Below are 14,482 nucleotides of genomic sequence, written 5' to 3'. Positions count from 1 at the left end.
ATGTAATATTTTTGTATAATATTTTATATAATATCTATATTACTTTCCAGCATATTCAGCTTGTGCCAAATTAATACAAAATACAAATTTGGGTTATAGGAAAATGCGTTGAATTTAACACATATTTTCCAACTGTGTATTACTTGACAGTTGGAAGTTGTAGGTACACACACAGATAGCTTTAGCTTATTTCTCTTCCTCCGTTATGTATTCTCGCCTACGGGCTCTCTCGCCTCTCGCGTGTTATTCTCTAACGACGGATCTTTCTCTATCAATTTGAAATCGACTTTTCTTCGGCGAGAATGAGAGTCAGGGTTCACCGTTTATCGCTCCAATTTTTAGCGTCGTATATATCCGCAGATAAATTCTATCAAACTTCATCTAGAATCGACTGAAAAACGTAGTAGTTTTGTAACCTTGTTTGCTCCCCGAAAGTTTAGTTTGCTAGAAAAAAACTTTTATTCGACCGTTTTTACACCTCGGTCAGTCGATGTTTTAAGAAAACTCGACTACACGAATCGACCAAAAAAAGTCCATCGTTAAAAAGTAACGCGACAGAAGTACACTCAGAGAAAAAGGAAGGATTTTTTTTTTAATAAGTTTTATTTGTAGATTTATTTTACGAGTAATATTATTTTATTTGTAAAATTAATGTACACAGTTGAGCTATCGTACGCAGTTCAAACTGTTTTATAGTTATTGCAACTGAAGCTGAACTTATCAGCTCCATTCAGCTTCATTTGCGATAGCTATAAAATTAGTTTAATCAATTCAACCGTGTAGATCAATTCTAAAACTTGTACTTATAATTATCATCTATGCAGTTTCCACCGCTGCGTCTTTTTTCCTGAGTGCAGGGCACGCATGTATCTTAATTACACGTTAAAGGATTATTTTCCCGATAGAGACATACGCAGGGATACAAAGAGCGCTGGGGGAGATAATTTTCTCGAAATCACTCCGTTTTCATCTGGTAACAAGTTACGACAATAAAGTTACGCTCGCGTATCCGTCTGAAAATCGGATTCGTTAGCTTCCGGCTCGCCTTCCACCGCGCCCACCTTTCCCTTCGCCGACGGGGATTGTCCTCCTCCGACCCCCCCCCCCCTCCCACCTTCTTCCCTCACCACCCCGTTTGTCACCCTCGTCTCTCCCTTTTTTCTTTTCCGATACTTACAGCGAGGAAGACGCGAGGAAGTTGCTCGACGCGGCTCGAGAGGTGATTAGACTTCAGACGGCGGCGATGTCCTCCTCCGAATCCGCGACAGGCAGATCCGCTTGCCCTCTTCTCCCCCTGCCCCGTCTACATTCTTCGTTCGTGGAGCATCGTTCGTCTCTGTAACACACAGCGCACAGCGCGATTGATTGAACCGAGGGTGTGTCGGAAATGAAGGGCGAAACGCTGACGAATGCGCGGGGACCGCGCGGGCTCGTTATTTGCGGATTACTACTGAAAGAGAGACGAGGGAGGAAGCGAAAGAGAAATGGAACGGAGAGAAAGAGACAAAGAGAGAGAGAGAGAGAGAGAGAAAGAGAAAAAGGGCGAGAAAGACGCATCTGTTATAGTTCCATAAGGAGTAACGGAGCAAATTAATGAAACAATTTTCTTTTTGATAAAAGCAGCGTCAGAATAAATAAATAACTAAATAAATTAAATAAATGAAGAACGCGGAGTGCTCTCTCTCTCTCTCTCCATTTGACGAGTGACAGGTGGGGGGGGGATGCGATGTTGAATAACTTGGTCGCACCGGCGCGCAGTTTCGGGTAAGCGCTCTCACCCACATCGCGCGCGAGAGACACGCGGTTTACGCGGCGACAGTTTCGCCGCGACAGCGAAAACTTCGTCACACCGCGCGCGCCACCACCCCCTTTCTCTACCGCATATTAGATTCGATCCCCCTCCTCTACCCCCGCGGTCCCTCTCGCCTTGTTCTCCCCGTTTCTCGTAACGACACTCCATATCCGGGAGCGTCGCGCGCGCGTCCCTTCATTTCGGCGCCCGCGGGCGACCTACGGGGACGGTTTCGTTATATCCGCGCGCGTACGTTATACGTCGCTCCAGGGCAAGAGAGAGAGAGAAAGAGGGAGAGAAAGAGAGAGCGAATGTCGAAAGCGAGACGTATATATACATGCTCGCTTATTAGAAATTCCAGTCGACCGTGTATCCGCCTTCATCCCCGACAGCGACATGGAATTCGCAAATAAACGGATAAAAGGCAGAGAGGGAAAGGGGGGCGATTCTTCCCTCGCGCTCTCCTTTGCTCTCCCCCTCCGTGTCCCTCGTGTGGATGAAGACAATTCGCGGTTACGTAGAAGAATAAATTGCAGCGGGTATATATGTACGTGTATTTCCGGTGGCGTGCGCGCGCGCACACAGAAATCCGAAAAGCCGACCGGCGCGCGACGCGGCGGTTCGATAATTAACGCTCGGCAATTAAAGAATTCGAGTACCCCTCGAGGATTGTTCTTATCGCTCGCGCGTTTCGAAATAGTGTACCGCGTTCTATTCACGTACAAATTACTTTCTCGTCCAAGTGGCCGCGCTCCCTTAAATTGGACGTCTCTTTAAGGATTCCGAGAGAAAGGGAGAGAGAGAGAGAGAGAGAGAGAGAGAGAGAGAGAGAGAGAGAGAAAGAGAGAAATGGATATAGAACGGAGAGCGACGGCTCTCCGTGGTTCGACGATATCGGGCGGAACGTCTGCGAATTTTCGTTATTACACACAGACACACGGGTACTCTCTGTACACACACGTACACGCGCCCGCGTACGTGCACGCGAGCGTACAGACACACGGACGATCGTTGACCGAGAAACGAAAGGTCAGGGCGTCACTGGCTCGGCTTGGCTGGCTGCACTGCGGCCCGCTGTGGAGTTTCGCGGCGCGGACATTTAGGAAATTACCGTGGGGTGGCCGTGGGGGATGGGCGGGGGGGAGGGTGAGAGACGAAGACCGGCCGGCTGTGCGCCGACGAAATATGCATCGGCGCAGCCCGGCACACCGGGCGTGCCGAAAAAGTGAGAGAGAGAGAGACAGAGAAAGAGAGAGAGAGAAAAAAATCACCGGACGTCCTACTCGGAAAGAGATTCCGTCGGTCGGCCGACGCACGCGGGAATCGATTTTTCTCGTTCCTCCTCTCCCCTTCACCCCCGCGTTCCCTGCTCCCTCCCCCCCCCGACGAAAATGTCGGGGCTCTCGTGATTTTCGAATGATCGAAAAACACGACGGAGGGGGGGGGGAAGGGAGGAAGATCGTAGTTCAAAAAGACGTATACTCTTTCCTCCCTTCTCTCCTGCCTTTTGCTAAATGATATTTAATATCGTATCCTTACTCAATCGTTGTGCATTACGACGATGAAGTATATCTCTTTATCTCCGCGGGAAAAGCGCTACTCTCTGCGGACGGAGGCTGCATTATCGGGAAAAATTTCGAGGAAACCAAGTTCAAAGGAAAAAAATAAAAAAAATAGGAACGAGACGGGATAGTATCCGGGCAATTTCAATTTTGTAAAAAACGTTATTCGCATAAGAGCCTCATATTGAAGTTCCATGTTTAATAGCGAGATTTTAATATGCCCTTCATGAAGATCGTCGTTGCCATGCGACGTTAAAAATTGAAGGAGATAATAGGCTTCTCCTCCGACGTGTTTTCCCCAAAGACGAGAAAATCATCTCCAACTTATTTGGCGCTCGCGAGAACGTCCGGTATTTTCTGGCGCGCCGTGTACAGCTTCGGGAGCTCGATGCCGGATGCATTTCCTCCCGGCGAAAATAGCGCGCGAGAATTTTTCCGTCGCACCTCCCCCCCCTCCCGGGATTTTCTCGATTGCCGCCCGCGCGCTTTCGAGAATAGAACGCGTCGAGATCGCGCGGCGGTGTATTGTTTGCGTTTTTTTTTTCAGCCGGGCGAAACGATTTGCGCGTACTCGAGGCACACTCGTCCGTTCACAATCCGTATATAAGTTCGCGCGGACGGTTCGTTCGCGTTTGAAAGACGCGTCGCGCGCTTCCTCGTCGACGCGAGGGATGGAATTTCGAAGAAAAAAAAAAATAAATAATTCACCGACACGCGCGTCACGCCGACCGACATGGAGGGAGGGAGGTCTCGTCGTCCTCGGGAAAATAATTGCCGAGAAGGCGATCGCTTCGTTCTCTCTTTTTATCGATACCGGAAAAAGGATTCTCCTGTATCGGATATCGGACGCATTTGGAAAATGACGGGGGGGAGAAGAGACGGGGAGAAAGTACCCCACGGCCGTTTCAGCCCCGCACGCGTCCCTCCTCTCGCCTACCCCCGCCTCCCTCCTCGCCGCCCCTCAAGATATAGCGCGGGCCGTCGAGCCGGCCGTGTTCCGGCGCGCCGCGCCGCGCCGCTGCGGGTCAGAAACGCGCCACGAAACCGTGCATGCACGCGCGCGAGAGAGGAGGGTCAGTCGGACCCGACGCCCGCATTCCCGTCCCCGTATATGACAGCAGGGGTAAGAGCGAGCGTGTATCGCCGGGGTATCATCGAGGGGGGGAGATTATGGATGGCCCATGGACACGCTAACCCAGTGACATCTCTAGGTCAGCCCCGACCCCGCGCCGCTCGTTCGCTCGATCCGCCGCCGATTCGCCGTCGCCGCCGTGCGCGCAATTAACGTGTAAGCGCGTATCTTCCGCACCGGTTGCGGGATTTTAAGTAGGCCGCGCGGTCCCCGTCAAGTCAACCCCCCCGTGCAGAGCAACCCCCCGCGCGTCGTGAGTCGTCGACGATGCAGAGTCGCGAACGGGAACGCGCTTGGCGCGTCGAAGCGAGAAAGTCACGCGGCCGCGAATGTCCCGAGGCGGAACAACAGGTCACGGATAAAGGATTGAAATGACGTTAAATTCCCTTGGAAATGTTTAATTGATGCGAGTATTAAATTGGCCAGTGATCAATTGTTTATTCGGAGTATTAAAAGCACTGTGTGTTTATTAAATTACAGTTGGCGATTAATTATTTATTTTGTTAAAAGCACTGTTGCGCGTGCTTTTAATACTCGAAATAAATAATCCAATCACCTGACCACAATTTAATGCCTGCAGCATTAAATTCCTCCGAGGGAGGTGAATCGTGACTGATCGAAAAGAGACTTTCCACAATCGTCTTGGAGCCCTTTTGACATACGTCATTGTCTTTTTGTTCCGCTTGGGACTCGCGATGGCGGCGCAGATCGGTCGCCGCTCGCGCGAAAGCAATCGTTGGTAAGTGATTGAAAGAAAAAAGAGAGAGAGAGAGAGAGAGAGAGAGAGAGAGAGAGAGAGAGAGAGAGGGACGCGTACAAAGGTGCGGCTCGAGGAGAACGCAGAGAGAACGGAGATCCTTTCCGTTCGATATTCGAACGTGAAATGAAAAAGCGACGGATTTCCACTCCGCCCCCGTCCTCACCCCCAGACGCGAACCCTCTTTCGCGCGCGGCGACGACACACGAGTTCGAGAATCCGACATGAGCGAAGATGCAACAAGAGCGAGCGAACAAACGGGAGGCAGAGAAGGGGTGGGCAAAAGAGGGGAGGGGGCGAAAAGAAGAGATGTACATCGATAATAAACGTTATCGGAACGAACAGACGCATTCGGCGACGGCGGCGGGCAATCCTTGACCCGGTTACCCGCGTAAGCGAGCCAAATATTGACCTAATCTAACGGCGCGACTCGCCGCGCGCGCCGCGAACGTCCGAACGAAGCCCCGGCCTGCGTTTTTGTACAACCGGGGCCGCCACACAGGTTGAAAACCAAAGGTCTCCCTCGTCTCGTTAGCCCACCCTCTCCAACCGTCCGGCCTTATCTATCACCCCTTTTTCGCGAATGTGTGTGTGTGTGTGTGTGTGTGAAAGAGAGAGAGAGAATTTCTGAATACATTAACGGTAATAAGCACACCGGGCGACGCGCCAACTCCGCGAAAAATGATCACGACCCGCGCCGCCGTAGGCCTTTAACGCCGCGCGTATATATGTGTGGCCCCACGTGCGCCTCTGTGTGCGTGCTCGCGTTTCACGGAAACTTCTCTCTCCGGTTTCTCGTTTCTCACCTCACCCCCGGTTTGTCACGGAGCGCGACGGCCCGTGTACGACCGTAAATAATTCTTTCGCGGTGGGGAAAGAGAGAGAGAGAGAGAGAGAAAGAGAAAGAGAGAAAGGGGTAGAAAGAGAGGGAGTAAAACGGTATCGGGAGAGCTGGTTGATATTTGGCGGGCCGACTAACGGGGCAATCGGAAATTCGGCCGTTCGTGGCATGCGCGATAAAACGGCGAGACGGTACCGGAATGTACCAGACACCGAGTCCTATTTTCTCTCGCTCTCGGTCTCGTTTCGACGTTTCCAGCCGTCCTCCCCCTCCCCCTCCTCCTCGTCCTCCCTCACCCTCTCACCCTCTCCCTCATCCACCTCCCCCCGAGAGACTGCCGCTTTCTTTCCTCGGTCGATCTCGCGGGGCGAATCGAGCCGGATCAACCCCCTCCCCCCTCCCTCTCCGAATGAGAGACTTCGTTGAGTTCCTTTCTCTAACAGACGTCCGCTGTAGAGCATATCCGGCTCGGAAGGGAGGACGAGAGGGAGAGAGACAGGGAGGAAGCCGGTTCGACGATTAAAAAATCGGAATACAATGGAGACGTGAATGCGAGCCAGATACTGAAGATACGATAAAGTGAATAAAAGTTGTCTCGATTGGACCGGATTGGGGAGGGGGGGGGGCGGAAGGGTGAGGGAGGGCAAAAGTGCGCGCGCAAAAAGAGGGACTCCGATCTTATTGTTAGAGGGACTCCGATCTTATTGTTACTTTTCAATCCGGGAATACAAGAGATAGCAAAGAATTAATAAATGAAATAAATAGACAGAAGTAAGTAAAAATAAGTAAGACTGTAAATAAATATTGAATATTAAAAATCAAAAGTAAAAATTGTAAGAATAGGAAGAGAAAAGGGGAATTGTTCCTCTCGCGGAGCAACAAACTTGACAGAATTCGAATAAAATGTCCCTTTGCGCGCACTCGTTTACTCGCACACGTGGGACCGGAACAGCCCCTCGACGGAAATGAGAGTCCCGTTTTTTGTTCCGCTGCACTGGACTGTGCTAAAACTTTCTTTCTCGCTTTCAAACTTCAAACATATGCGAAAAAAGGTTGTATTAACTAACTAATGTAATAGCACTAGCCGGGGACTTAGCAGTCTGACTGAAAATAATCGTGCTCCTACAATAACAATTATTATTGATACAAATAGCACTTTATCAAAACACAGAAGCACGACGTATCTGCTTCATTAATACTATCGTTAAATAATTTTTACAAAATTCTTTTAATATACTCCAGATATAATTTCGTATCTATTTCATTTTAAGTGTTCACACTAGTTGAAAAAGTCCAAAAAGAACTGATCTAAAGACTTTCGGAGTGTCGAAGCGACGAGAAATGCCACATTTACGAATTATAACGGTGCAGTATGCGTGAATAATAAAGATGACGCTTCCGGTGCATTAATCTGACTTCTGTAATCGAATTTCCACTCGCTCGTCCGCCGCTCGCCCGTCTCGGCCCGTGACCCGCCTTAATTATACCATCGCGTGGCGTGTATATATCTCCCTTTGTGGTGCCGCATTTTCACACACGGCGAACAACACACGACACAACGGACTACGACGATGACGACGACAACGACGACGACACGGGCGTTGCGTCGCGTCGCATCGCGTCGCGTCGCGCCGCGCCGCGTCGCAGCCGCAATGCAGCGCGGCAACCCGGCGAGAAGAAAAATCGTTCGCCGGCCGCCGCGCCGAAACTTCAGTGTCTTCCTTCCTTCCTTCCTTCCTTCCTTCCGTCCTTCCTTCCCTTCCACCCTTTTGCTTTCGTTCGCCCTCCCGCTCGCACCTAGCGCACCGGTTGCTCCTCCGCGTGGCGGTACTCTCGCGCGACCATTAACTTTTCGGTAAAACTTTACGACGGAGGGGGGGGGGGGGAGGGAATCTTTTTAAACACAGAGAAAGAGAGACGACGCGACGCGGTTCGGAGTGGTATCTTTAGCAAGTGGAGAAACAGTTCAATTATTATTAGCATTAGTGGGTTAATGCTATCCGTTTTTACTGACGTTATTACCGGAGGTTCTTTTTTTTTCTGTTTCCGCGCGCGCGCGAGGCGGAATAATTTAAGATCGATCCTGTTTCTTTTTTTTTTTCACGGAGGTGGGTCGCCAATTCGATCGATCGTTCGAGACGAGGCGACGTGCAAATTCCGGCGGATTGCGTAATATACAGTTCCAGCGAATTCATTACTCGCGAGGGCGCGTTTAAACCGCCCGCGTGTTTTATCGGTCGAAAAAAATCGCGTTTACGGCACTACACGTTACTTACGTAGGGAACTCTTACGTAGGTAACGTTCTTGAAACGCGGCCGCCCCCGTCTTAAGTGCTGATTTCATCAACGCCGAGGAAACGTGACTCCGCAATCGCGAAGCGAGGAGACGCTTCGAGCGTTTATCTTACGAAAGAGATTTCCGCGGCGGTTGATGTTTATAGCCGCCGTTTTAAACACGCGATGTAATATCCCGTGTTAGTGTCTACGAAAATTGGTTTTCTTAAAAAAAAAAAAAGGAAAAAGAATATTTCAAGAGTTCATCGATATTCTACACATTCTTAAATTTTTTGCAATATCATTGATGACCGTTACACGTGATTGAAGCGATTTTGACACGACCGCGCGCTCGTTCATGAAACTCGGAAAGCTATCCGGAAGCAATTTGCAAATTGATATTATCAATCTACAAATTAATAATTCGATTGTGATCAAAGTGAAAGTAATTATAAGTTTTGCAGTCCGCGGTGCAATAAATATGTATCCGGCGACAGTACAGCATGAAAATAATGCGTGTAACCTCATGCAATCATCCGTGATATCAGTAATGTTACAGTATGTATTAATATTTTTAAACACAAAGAATTTTTTAATTCCCTCGTACGGTGTGGAGCAATACCGAACGTAACGCGAAAAAAAATGCACTGGAGCTTAATAAAATTTGGCTCAAGCTTTGCGTACACGTCTCATTGTAAGATAATTAATTTAATTAAAAGCTATATTAAGCCGCGTACGTGGGAAGCAAAATTTAAATGCAGTTTTTAAATAGTTTTTTTTCTTCTTCCTATATAATAAGACCGTCTAGTAAAAATATAAGACTGTCTAATATAAAAATACCTCAGTGGAATTAAACGCAATGACTTTAAAATAGAACTTACACATCTACAAGACGCTGCGCTTCTTAATGACGTTATATTTTTTCAACGGCGGAACCTTTTAGAGGAAAATTCTCTCGTCTTTATAAAATAAACCTTTTTTTTTTTTAAAAAAAAGAGGCAAGCGAGATGAAGAGAAGATGCAATCACGCGCGGACATTCTCCTTTTCCTATTTTCCGCCGCGTAGGCCGGCGCGGCGCGGCGCGGCGGGTCGCGGGCGAGAATCCCCAGACGCTCTATTAAATTAACGATAACGATTGACGGCGATCTCTCGCGTCCGTCGCATCGATCTCCCGTCCCGTCCCGTTGAAAAACAAGATTGGTAGGCGAGGGGAATTGGGGAGAAAGGAGGGGAGGGGGGAGGGGTTGAATCGGTGAGATGCATAATTGTGAAATCGAGTGTAGTCGCACGCGGGCGGTTCGGTCACCCCTATTTTCAGGTCCGATCCTGATTGGAACACGCGACGCTCGGCCGTGTGTTTGCGCGCCCGGCGTTTGCTCTCCGCGTAAATTTGCTCTTTCGCACTCCGTCGCTTCTTCACCCTTTCCCTCCTCCTCTGCCCCCCCCCTCTTCCCCCCACTCACCCTCCGCGGGTCCCTGCCGGTTTTCTAACTTTCCGCTTTTCGCAGTTAGGTCGATTCTCGCGCTTTGCCGAGCTTTACGGGCACGCACGGCCGAGCGATCCCGACCGACGACGAGGTTTTTTTTCCGCGCGGATTTCCTGCCCGGCGCTGGCGCGAATCGGATCGAATCGATTCGACCAATCCCGGTGGTCTCTCGCCCTTAGCGAGAGAAACATCACGGCGAATTATAGGTATGGTATATAACTTCGGATAAAATCCGACGTTTCTACAGCTTCTCGCTTTTCGTATAGTCGAGCCTTTTCACGATAGTATATGGAATACGTGCTCCGAGATCTCGGACGGATAAAAAGACGGATAAAAACATTGAGTGACCAGTTCGCATCGAACAATTGGCCGAATTGTTCAAAATGTGATTTATTTTATTCTCCGTCCGAGATCTCTAAAATCGATCTCTAGCACCGTGGACTTTGGATCCTCGAGGTTTCAAGATCGATTGTAAGCGTTTTTTTTTTCGGCGCTTCCTCGCGCATCCGGCGCGCTGTCCAGAAAGATCCGGACCGAGCGAATGAATGCAAACGAGCACGAACGTGTTCCTGTAAAACGAGCGCGAAAAATGTGATGTCCGCGTCCCGCGATTGGTTGCTCGTTCGCGTTCGCTCGCCCGACCTGGATGGACCGGGGCCTTAACGATCAGCGCGAGGACGCGCGATCGCGAGAACGTAAACGTGTCGCGAGCGGCCGTGGACTCTGCGACGAGGGTAAATTATCCGCCGGCGGTGCCCCGGCGGAGCCAGTTATAAGTTTAGATAAAAATAGAGGATACGTCGGGTAACGCGGGCGAATATGTATACGTGTGTATGTGTGTTAGTATAAATAATAGCAGGACACGATCGAACGTAACGTATTAAAGTATTTACGGAGGCCTGCGGTAAAAGAACGATACTCTCCGCCGCGCTGCAGGCGCGACGCGGTGTAGTCGCTCATTTCGCGGTGGCTTCGCGTAGCGCGGCTCTTCCCCCTCGTTCGCCCCTCTCGTCCCTTGAACGAGGATTTTAGGGAGACGACGACGACGATGACGACAGCGGCGGCGGCGCGGCGGCAACGGCGCGACGTCATGTCGTGGTCGTATCGCACAAAGCGCCCGCACAAATTGGACAGGAAATTAGACCCGGCTCTTCCAATAGAGCGAAAGAAAGGGCTCTTTGATGTAAAATGTTTTCTTACCGTTTCGACATCGGCGAAACGTCGTCGCCAAGTCGGGACGGACCGACGGGGCGTACGTGGTGGTAAAGGAAGGACCCAATAAGAACCTAATAGCCCAGTCCGCAATCGAGAGAGAGAGAGAGAGAGAGAGAGAGAGAGAGAGAGAGATCGTCGTAGGCCGCGCGCGATACGTTCGCTCTCTTTCGCCAACTTTTGTTCTCTAATAGGTATAGCGTCAATTCCGCGAGAGGAAACACCATCGAGAGAGATCGTCGTCGGCAATCGTATTTATCGCCGCTGGGATTGCTGCGGGGAGTCCGCAGCTTCCTCCTATATCTTTAATTCGCTTTTACTTCCCCAAAAAGTTACACTGAGAGACAAAAATTGGACAGGTAATTGCGACCAATTACCTGTCCAATTTTAACGTCATTTAACTATAATGTACGTGTAGCTAATCGCGGTGACTACATTTTTGTTTGATAAAACTATAAATGTAATTATTAACTGTAAATAATTGCATTTACAGTTCTATCAATTAATTTTATATTATTAATACTATAAATGTGATTATTAACTGTAAATATAATTTACATTCAACTACATATAAATATAATATAAATGCAATTATTTATATTATAAAAAATTAATTTTTAGGGGAAGTAAATGTAATTACTTATTGCCATTAATTTACAATGGTAAAAAATTAATTTGCTCGGTAGAAATAAAAAATTGAATTATCATTACCAGCATCGTGACAACCGCAAAAAAAGCCGGAGCTGCCGTAATTATTTTTACCATGCAATTACAGTATCGCGAGTATCGAACGCTCCTCGCTGGGTGTGCTGCATATGCTCTCGAATTAAGCGCGCGGCTGTCGGTGCGCGTAATTAATCGCAGTCGCTTACGAAAAAGTCGTCACTTCCGCTCTACTTCCGCGGAGTTTCGCGAGAGCGAAACGAGAAGAAAGAAAAAAAAAAAAATCTCGCGCCCCTTTTTTTTTCGTTGTCTCTACAGCGACAGGTGCACACGAGCCGTCGTCGACGGCGGCGGGTGGCGCGGCGGCGGCGGCGACGACTATACGACGGCGGCGGCTTCCAACGTCGTCGTCGCCTGAATCTCCGCTCTTGCGTCATTGTTTATCGCCGTCGTCGTTACTTATCATTCTGTTGCAGAAGCTAATCGGATTACGGGCGAACGATCGTGACCTAAAATCGATCGCGCCGTTTCGCGGTATACGCTGCTGCATAGCGGTTAATTATTCCACAACGAGGAACGGTGGCGGGGAGAAAAGGGGGGAGGCAGGGAGGAAGGGAGGGAGGGGGAGACTACGGCGAGCGGGCGGCGGGCGAGCGGGCGAAGGGGAAGGGTGGATAATGGCGTGGGCTTTAATCGACACGTTATCCGGCGCATATACCGTGTAACGCGAAAAGTTTCGCGAAAATACCGAACGCCGAAGATCTCGTGACGCGCGGCGCGAGCGCGCGCGCGGAGAGAGACACTTGACCGCGTACTCGCGCGACGGCGGGGAGAAGGGCGAGAGAGGGGGATGAGGGAACGAAATTAAAAGTGAAGTTAGCCGATACGCGCGCATTAAAAGGTCCGCGCGAACGTTACGGACCGAAGTTTCTCTTTCTCCCCCCCTCCCCCCCTCTTCCCTCGATGAGAAACGGGGCGCGCACACCTACGCCTATTACGTACTTGACGAAGGGGAGAAAGGAGCGTTATTAAAAGTCCATAATTAAAAGGAGTGGGCACGTGAATCGACACATTTGTTCATTGTGCCGCCGCGCGGCAGATTACGCGAGCACGCGGGGAAACGAGGGGATTTCCAAATTGCACTTTTACAACTTTACACACACACACACACACACTTGCGCGGAAACGGATGGAGTGAAAAGTTACGCGGAGGAGAGTTCGAGCCTTCCTAAAGAATAATCGTGGTAATGCCGAAGGCGCCAGTTCTCGCACGCGCGTTCCTCTTCGAACGTTGCTCTCCTTTTTGGAAAAAATTGCTCCGTGCTTTTCGGAGCACTTGTTTTCGTTTTCCTTTAATTTGTAACTCGCGATCGGTACCCTTTTCGAAAATCCGTGCATTTTCTCCACGCACTGCGCGGTACATCTTCCGTATCACGCGCGCGTCGTTATACATATCGTAATATATGCTTATACACTCAGAGAGAAAGACACACAATGACATGGCAACCGCGTGAAGGCGGCAACTATAATACAAGTTTTGCAGAATTAATTTACATAGTTGAATAAACTGCAACTGCGAAGCAGTTTATCCAACTATGTATATTAGTTTACTCAACTATGTGCATTAATTCTACGTATGAAACTTGAACAGTTGTCACCTTCGTGTAATCGTCGCTACTATATATGTTTTTCTCTCTGTGAGCGCAGAATGCGCGATACATTTATCACACATGTGCCCGTCCCGGTTACATTCGAGCGTTTTTCTGCCTCACGCGTAATTCCGTCGCGCGGATTACAGAAATCGCCTGAGGCGCGAGCTCGGTCGGTTAGAGGAAAAAGAAGAAAAAAAAGAGGGGGGAATAAAACGAATTCGCGCGAGGCAAAGGGACTTGCAGGCGAGAGGTAGACGCGCGAATCTTCCTCGCGAATCTCCTAATGCGATTCGATCGGAGGAGATGAAAACGGAGAAAATGGGGAAAACGAGGTAGCAGGAGGCGAAGGGGAGGTTGTGGGGACGCGGGGGAGGAAAATTTCCTGACCGGACATCGCGAAGTGAAAACCAGGGTCTCTCGGCCCTCGTGCGATTGGCGTGCGATCGGCGTGCGCTCTCGATTTCGCCCTTCGATTTCGAATTCGCGATCGTTTCCGCGAAACGAGTGTACGCTCCGGCCGCGCGGATGCTCCGCGTCAGCCGTCAGCCGTCAGGCCACCCCCGCGCCGCGGCCTGTCATGCATCTACGCAGCCCCACGCAGATCCACGCAGCTCTCTCTCCCGGTACGCGCGGCTCTCGCCACGCTCGCTACCACCGCCGTCGCTACGACAGGCCGCCTGCACGGCCTTCTGCGTCGCGTTTCGCAGGGGCTGGCTCCGCTTCGCGCGCGGAGAAGATAACGAACATAATGAGAGCGGAGGTGACACACACGTACGGCGAGGAGGAAGAAACAAAGTAAGAGGAGGCGAGGCGAGGCGAGAGATCGGAGCGCGTGGAAGCGAGAGGACTTTTACGCGAGCCCGCGTAATAAAACGAAAGGGAGAGAGAGAGAGAGAGAGAGAGAAAGAGAGAGAGGGGGATAGGAGACAAGGGAGAGAGAAAGAGAGAGGGGAATCGATCTTCGGCACACAGCACAGGAGAAGAGAGACGAGATAGAGAGAGAAAGACACTTACGGCTTCCCGCGGTGGTGCGGGGTAGCGTCCGTTCGTCGTCGTCCGTTGGCGAAACGTCGTCGTCAGCGTCGACGAGGGAGAGAGAGAGAGAGAGAG

The sequence above is a fragment of the Wasmannia auropunctata genome, unplaced genomic scaffold (genome assembly GCF_000956235.1).
Source record: "Wasmannia auropunctata unplaced genomic scaffold, wasmannia.A_1.0 LD335556.1, whole genome shotgun sequence".
Classification (NCBI taxonomy): Eukaryota; Metazoa; Arthropoda; class Insecta; order Hymenoptera; family Formicidae; genus Wasmannia; species Wasmannia auropunctata.
The sequence above is the reverse complement of the archived record's forward strand: the minus strand, read 5'-3'. Positions refer to the sequence as shown.